A 7,034-nucleotide genomic window follows, 5' to 3' on the forward strand; every position below is an offset into this window, starting at 1 on the left:
AATACTTTCCAAATTCTATTTTCGACTTTGGGAATATAGAAATTCAACCGAATGAAACATGCTAACTGCTATAACAAGCAAGACATGTTCTTTGGGGGCAAGAAAAACAACTGGCAAAGAAAGAAAAATCAATATATGATAAGTATGCAAGTTCTACTTTTTTTTTCTCTCCTCCCTTCCTTCCTTCCTCTCACTTTTTGTTTCTTCCTTCCTTTTTTTCTTCCTTCTCTAGTCCTTCCTTCTTTTCAGATTTCACTTTTCCTAAAGTGTATTTCCCAAAACTGGAACTGAAGAACTCGCGTGGACAAGGAGGAGAAAGAAAGTAGAGACAGAGAAGAAAGAGGGTTAGATTCACAGCAAACAGAAAATTTATAGTCTACGGTCCCACTCCAAGAAGGGAAGCTACTTGAAGTAATTTAAAATGGAGTAGGAGTCCAGGTTTGTACTGTGGTGTGACAATCAGGAAGGAATTCACCACCAGAAACCAATTTGCCTTTCCATTTGTTCCACATTCTGCTTCCTGCAGGCTTCTTCCTCAAGAAGGGCCTCTGTTCTATCACTTTTTCATTCTCTTGGAGGACTTCCGAGCACACACAGCAAACAAGAAGTTTGAGTTTCCTGGGATGACTTAAAAGGCCATTTTAAAGACTCTGCCTGTTGGGTGATAGGGCCTATATTACTCATTTGCTGATCTGGGGATGAAATTCAATCTTTGTTTATGTTCCCATTCTTAGTAATCACCAAAAAATTGGAAGAAGTTCTTTGAATTAAGACAATGGGTAGTATTAGCAATTTTGCTTCTCTGTATATCGAGACACATTTGGCCATGACTGAACCTCATATGTCATTGCTGTTTGGAGTCACTCTGAAAACAGGCATTACAAGGTTGTGAAAAGACTAACTGGGTTATACATTTGGATATCCAGTAGAAGGTAAAAACATAAAACAAATTAGTTATGCCCATCATCTAAAAAGCATTCCTTCAAATGAAGGTACTTTCCTCTTATGTCCCTGATTCTTTACTGACGGATCAGGAGGTAAAATAACAAGTTTTATTGCTCAAATCATTTTGGCTAAAGTGTTTTCATCTTGGCTACAACGTAAGGAAGAAGGTTATTGCAATATGAAATGTTGTGGTATATAAGTCAGTGCGCTTTTTGTTTTTATAATTGAGATTGAATTGAAGCATGGAGTCATTAACGAGTGAGTAAAGTGACCTAGATGGAAAATTAGCAGTGGAACAGAAGGCTATTTCATGGAGTTATTTCCCCCACATTGACCATGGCAGTACCGATTGTTCTGGCGATGACCAATAGAACAAGTGACCCTGCACTGGTAATTTAAAGGCCAATAGTCCCACTGTTTCATTTGAGAAGGGTGAATCAAAAAAAGTTGACTACAAGATGTTTGATGATTTAAAATGACCTGACTTTTTAAAAAGTCTACACATAAGTTTTTGGTGAAATGACCTGACTTTTTAAAAAGTCCTAAATACAAATTGTAGGTAATATATCTGAACAATATTTACTCATTATAAGGTCATACGAATTCCTCCAAGTTCATATTCAAGGCAAGGATGAACTTCCCTCAAGGTCTTCTTTTGGCGCTGTCTTGTCTTATTTCTCATCACCATCATCGTTCCCAGCTTTACCTGCTGCTTCCCTCCTTCAGGATCTGCCAGCTGTTTCTCTCTAAGCATTGCCTGGGGATGTAGATCTTGTGTGATAGATCCTCAGGGTATGGTTTCCTTATTTTTACAAACTACAAAGATCTGAACTTCTAAGAAATCTTTCTTAATTTTCTCTTCTATCAACACCTTGCCTCTCTTTATGGCCTTGGATTCAAGCTACCTAATCTTCTTCTTTTTTTTTTTTCCAAGCTACCTAATCTTAATTGAAGTTGTTAGAGTGCTCATTGGGGGTCAATATGTCCCATTTCCAGGATATATTATTCTGTTTACCAGAGGTCATCTGGAGCCATAACACACAATCTCATATATAGACAGCGCCCCCCCCCACCTTCTCCAACATCGTGACACAAATATATGCCACTTTCACTTCTCCCAACAAGGACCAAAAGAGGCAATATAGATGGTTCTGTTATTCATCCCCATCCCTGGAAAACAGTATGGAACACTTGTGTTTTCTAATGTATGTTTGTGAAGTTACGGGGTAGGGGCTCAGCAAAAACATTCACAGTGATGACAGGCAGACTATTCATTTCCCTCTCATAACATAAACCAGAATTGAGTCATTGGAAGCCAATTTTGAATCTGAGGCAGATAATGTTTCCTGTATCCTGCTATTATTTTTCTCCCTAGCATGTGCTCAATGAAGATAAGTCCTGTGAATAATTATCTGACTGCATAAAGCCATTAGGCCAGGTTCCAGTGAGGTACCACAGCTGTGCTAGGGACCAGATAACAGAGAAAGAACAGAACTCAGGGCTTTTTTCATCATACACCTCCACCATGACTAGTACAGTGGAGAGAAGACAGGACCCGGAGTGGGGTGGCCCTAATTTTTCAGGGTAGGTCATGGGACACCAAGGGTATAGAAGCCAGCAAGTGAAGTCAACGAAGGAAAGAGCCAAGAGGACTGTTCTAGGCTATGTGTCTCCTAAACCCTGGAGGCTGAGATAATTCTTTTAGTCTCTCCTCATATGGAAGGGAAGCAACCAAGATGCTACGGTTAACTTCAGTCTCTAAGATAAAGCCAAAGTGCAGGAGAAGCTCAACAGTTCCTAGCCTGTACTCTGAAGTTCTTTCTCTGGAAGTGTTTGCAGTAGGTTAAACAAAACCAACTCCTTAGAACATGTGTAATTCTCTCCTAAAAAGGGCCCGGAGTTGGCTGATGTGCTGCCACCTATATGCTCCTCTGACCAAACTTCAGTGTTTTGTTTATTTAATTAATGGCCTTCTTCACATTAGGCTTGCTGCCACAACCAAATGGAGATTTCTCAGCCTGCCAAAGGGATGAGTCTGGACAGTTTGCCTATGCCTTGAGGCTAGTTTTTTACTTTCTCTCTAATTTTTTGAAAGCTGTCTTAAAGAGATGACTTTAAGCTACATTAGAACCAGAGGAAAAATATCAGCAAATCCCACTGAAAAGAGTAAGTGAATAGCCTCAGGGGTTTGAGCCCCAAAGGTCAGACTTAATCTAATATCAGTTCTGTCTGGGAGTCAGAATCAGAAGATTTTTTGAAAGGTCTAGGTGTTTTCTTCATAATTAGGTGGAAAGAGGTGAGTCTACTCTTGGGGCCCATTTTTAAAATAAACCGAAGTCTTCCTATTCAACTCAAGTTATGTGTACATAAACTCAGTACATAAAGAATAAAAGTGAAATATCCATTCTTTCCCTCAGATGTTTTGTTTCTGTGACATAAAAGCTTGCAGTGCCTGAACACTGTTCTGTCTTCAAATAGATTTGGACGGACACCTGTAAAAAAAGAAAATACAAGCAAGACCACAGGAAGATAGGGGATAGAAGTTTAGAGGGAAGCTTGAACAGAGATGAAGAAAACTTAGGAAGATTCAATGGTTTTAGGGGCTAATGGAAGAGGAATAACAGAACAGACGTGCCAGTCCAAGCACCGATGCCCTCAGCACTGCTGTGAGGGGTGCTGGCTCCTACTAGTTTCTGCTCTAGTCTATAGGTTATCTGCACAAATCTTTTTTTTAAGTTGGAAAATTTTTGAAGAAAACATCTGTGGGCAGAAAACAATGGCTAAACGAGTTTCCATAGTAAACCATTTTGATACCAATAAAAATCACTGGGGCAAACATGGAAGTCTCATCCCTTTTGTCTGATTTTCATTAAGAAAAATTGAATGTTTACTGATAATCCAGGGCATATCTATGTATGCCAATTGAAGTGCTTGAGGGGAAAATGTCTTTGTGAATGAGAGGGCAGGAGAGATTTTGGAAGCTTTTCTCTGATGTATAGCAAATATCAGCACTTATTTTTGGAAGAATAGCCTTAATTGCATCCTTGCTTTCATCAAAAAATGAGAATACAATTTTCTGAGACTATTTCAGCAAATCTCTTGCGTTTAGACATGGGTACTGTCTGGGAATCAGAACGCTAGACTTTGGTTTAGTTTGGATAAGTCAGTCTGAGAATTTAGAAAAGGCTGCTGACCCCTTGGCTTCATCTTTCACATCTGTAAAATGTGGAGATTCACTTAGAAGTATTTTTTTTTTTTTACTTAGAAGTATTTTAAGATCCCTTTGAGTGCCAATATTCTAGAAATCTATGTTTCTTCCAGACAGCTTAGAGAAAGAAAATCATGTCTCTAATATATGTCTTTTTATTATAAGTAATAAAAAATTAGGCTAATACCATAGTTTGAGTAGTGAAGATATTTCTGTCTTCGTGAATATCTGTGTTTTTTTAAGCTTACTCCAATTGAGAATTGTAGAACAAATGGAAATAGAACTTGTAACAGTATGTCTTTGTGTTTCTCTGGTTCAACCTTCCTCCATGGCAGAAGAAGTATGTGTCAACATATCACTATGTAATATCCCAAAGTTGTGAAGTAGACAGATTAAAGTTCTTTTTAGAGAAACAGCACAAGAGTGCTGGAGAGGATAAACAAAATCCAATAAATGGGACTAGGCTCTGGAATATAGCACCCCAGTCAATGGACAGATGCTGGACTAAATGTCTTTATAGGCAAGCAGGTCCATGAAGTGTGGAGCATGTTGGCCTGGACTGCCTTTGCCAGTGACAAGCTGTGTGATGGAAGACAAGTCCCTTAGGCTCTCTGTTTCCCAGATTCCTTGTCTATAGAAGAAGGGATTGGAATGGATGTATTCCTAATCACTTTCAGCCTGAGAATCTTAAGACTCTGTAAGAAGAGATTTAAATGCAGTTAATTACAAATTAAAAATGTAACCAAATGGCACAAGCACGTATTTTAAATCCTTAAGACAATGAATTGTTCAAAGATAGTCATTTACATATCAGTTATTTATAAGTTAACTAAAACTCATAGGGTCACGTGACTTTAGATACAAAAGAGACCTTAGCAGTAAGCACCAACTATTATAAAACTGCATTATAATTATTTGTGAATATGCCCTTTTCCTTGCTCCTCCTTTGAGGAAATAGTCTTGTGTTTCTTTGTATCATCAGTACTTCGACCAGTACAGATAGAGAGTAGACACTAAGTAAAGATCAATTAACAAATTTTACAGATAAAGAACCAAGAACTCTGAAAAGTTCAGCTAAACCTGCCTGAACTCAAACAGGTAGCTAGATTGGAGCATCTGCCTCTTCTGAGACCCAATCCAGGAAGGGCCGGTTCCTTTTCAAGGCCAAATTGAGATAGTTTTTTTCAAAAAGTGACATTGGCAATGGCATCTTTTCCATGAAAACAGGTCTGCTAAGGACTTTAAGGGAGGCCAAAGAAAATTAAAGGGAGAATAATGCACAGAATAAATAACCAATCACTATTCATTGATTGATTTAAACCTGAATCAAATTACTATATCTTCTCAGAAGTAATTTTGTTATCTTTTCATGCCTAGCACAGCCATGGCTTGTGGTCCCAAGGAGCATCTGAAGAGTGTAGCAGTTCTAAAGCATTGGATGTTGGATAAACTGACCGGTGTGTTTGCCCCTCACCCATCTACTGGTCCCCATAAGCTAAGAGAGTGTTTCCCTCTCATCATTTTCCTAAAGCACAGACTTAAGTATGCTCTAACGGGGAATGAATTAAAGGAGATCTATTTGCAGTGTTGATTAAGATTAATGGCAAGGTCCAAACCGATACAGCCCACCTTGCTGGTTTTATGGATGTGATCAGCAATGACAAGACTGGGGAGAATTTCCATCTGATGGATGACACCAAGGGTCACTTTGCTGTTCATTGGATTACACCTGACAAGGCCAACTCTAAGTTGTACAAAGTGAGAAATATCTTTGTGGGGACAAAAGGAATCCCTCATCCAGTGACACATGTTTCTCGTGCCATCCGTTGTCTTGATCCCCTCATCCAGGTGAATGACACCATTCAGATTGATTTGGAGACTGGAAAGATTACTGATTTCATCAAGTTTAATACTGGTAATCTGCGTATGGTAAGCAGACGTGCTAACCTGGGAAGAATCGATGTGATCAGCAGAGAGAAACATCCTGGTCCTTTTGATGTAATTCACATGAAAGAGGCCAATGGCAACAGCTTTGCCACCTAGCTCTTCAACATTTTTGTTGCTGGAAAAGCCAACAAACCATAGATTTCTCTTCCCTGTGGAAAACATATCCATCTCACCATTACTGAAGAGAGAGACAAGAGACTGGTAGCCAAACAGAGCAGCAGATGAAATGGTCTCTAGATGACATGATTAGAAGTCTTTATACTTAATTAAAGATAATACAACATGATTTAAAAAAAAAAGTAATATAGTTCTATTTCTGTGGTAGCTATTCCTAAGACAATCACCTTTTGTTTCTTCTTTGCCTATATCACATGTCAGATGAAGTCTATTTCTCCACACACTTGACTCTAGCCTAGCCTGCCACTGCTTTGTCCCAAAGAGCACAGTGAGAATGATACTCCATCACATCTGGTCCTGAACTTTAGGATGCTGGTGGCTTTTGCTTTGGTCCCTTGGAGCCTGTGGCTATCATACACAAAGTTCAGCTTCAGGGCTGAAGAGGTTCTGAGACTACATAGAGAAGAGAAGAGCCCAGCTGTGCCCGGTCTTTTAGCATCCCTATCCAATCACCAGGCATGTAAGAAAGCGGTCTTGAACTGTCCAGAACAGCTCAGTTTCTAGCTAAATATCACAAAGTGACCACAGTGGAGAACCCATGCAACAGATGAATCACACAGTTGAGTCCTACTTGAATTTGCAATTAACAAAACTTGAGATATAATAAAAAGTTGTTGTTTTAGGCCACTTCATTTTGGGGTCATATATTTGCAGTAATAAGTAACTGAATTCTTTGTTTAAAAGTACATAGTTCTACATTTTCTATAAATGAAACTTTTCTTATCTCCTACTCTTAACCCAGGTTAACACAGTTTAG

At 38.9% G+C, this 7,034-nt stretch overlaps 1 pseudogene; it reads left to right on the forward strand.

Moving 5' to 3' along the window:
* The first annotated feature begins 5,537 nt into the window (after window positions 1–5,537).
* On the forward strand, window positions 5,538–6,325 carry LOC132027501 (small ribosomal subunit protein eS4, X isoform-like; annotated as a pseudogene).
* The last annotated feature ends 709 nt before the right edge of the window (window positions 6,326–7,034 follow it).

Source organism: Mustela nigripes, chromosome 12, assembly GCF_022355385.1.
Source record: "Mustela nigripes isolate SB6536 chromosome 12, MUSNIG.SB6536, whole genome shotgun sequence".
In the NCBI taxonomy this organism is placed as follows: Eukaryota; Metazoa; Chordata; class Mammalia; order Carnivora; family Mustelidae; genus Mustela; species Mustela nigripes.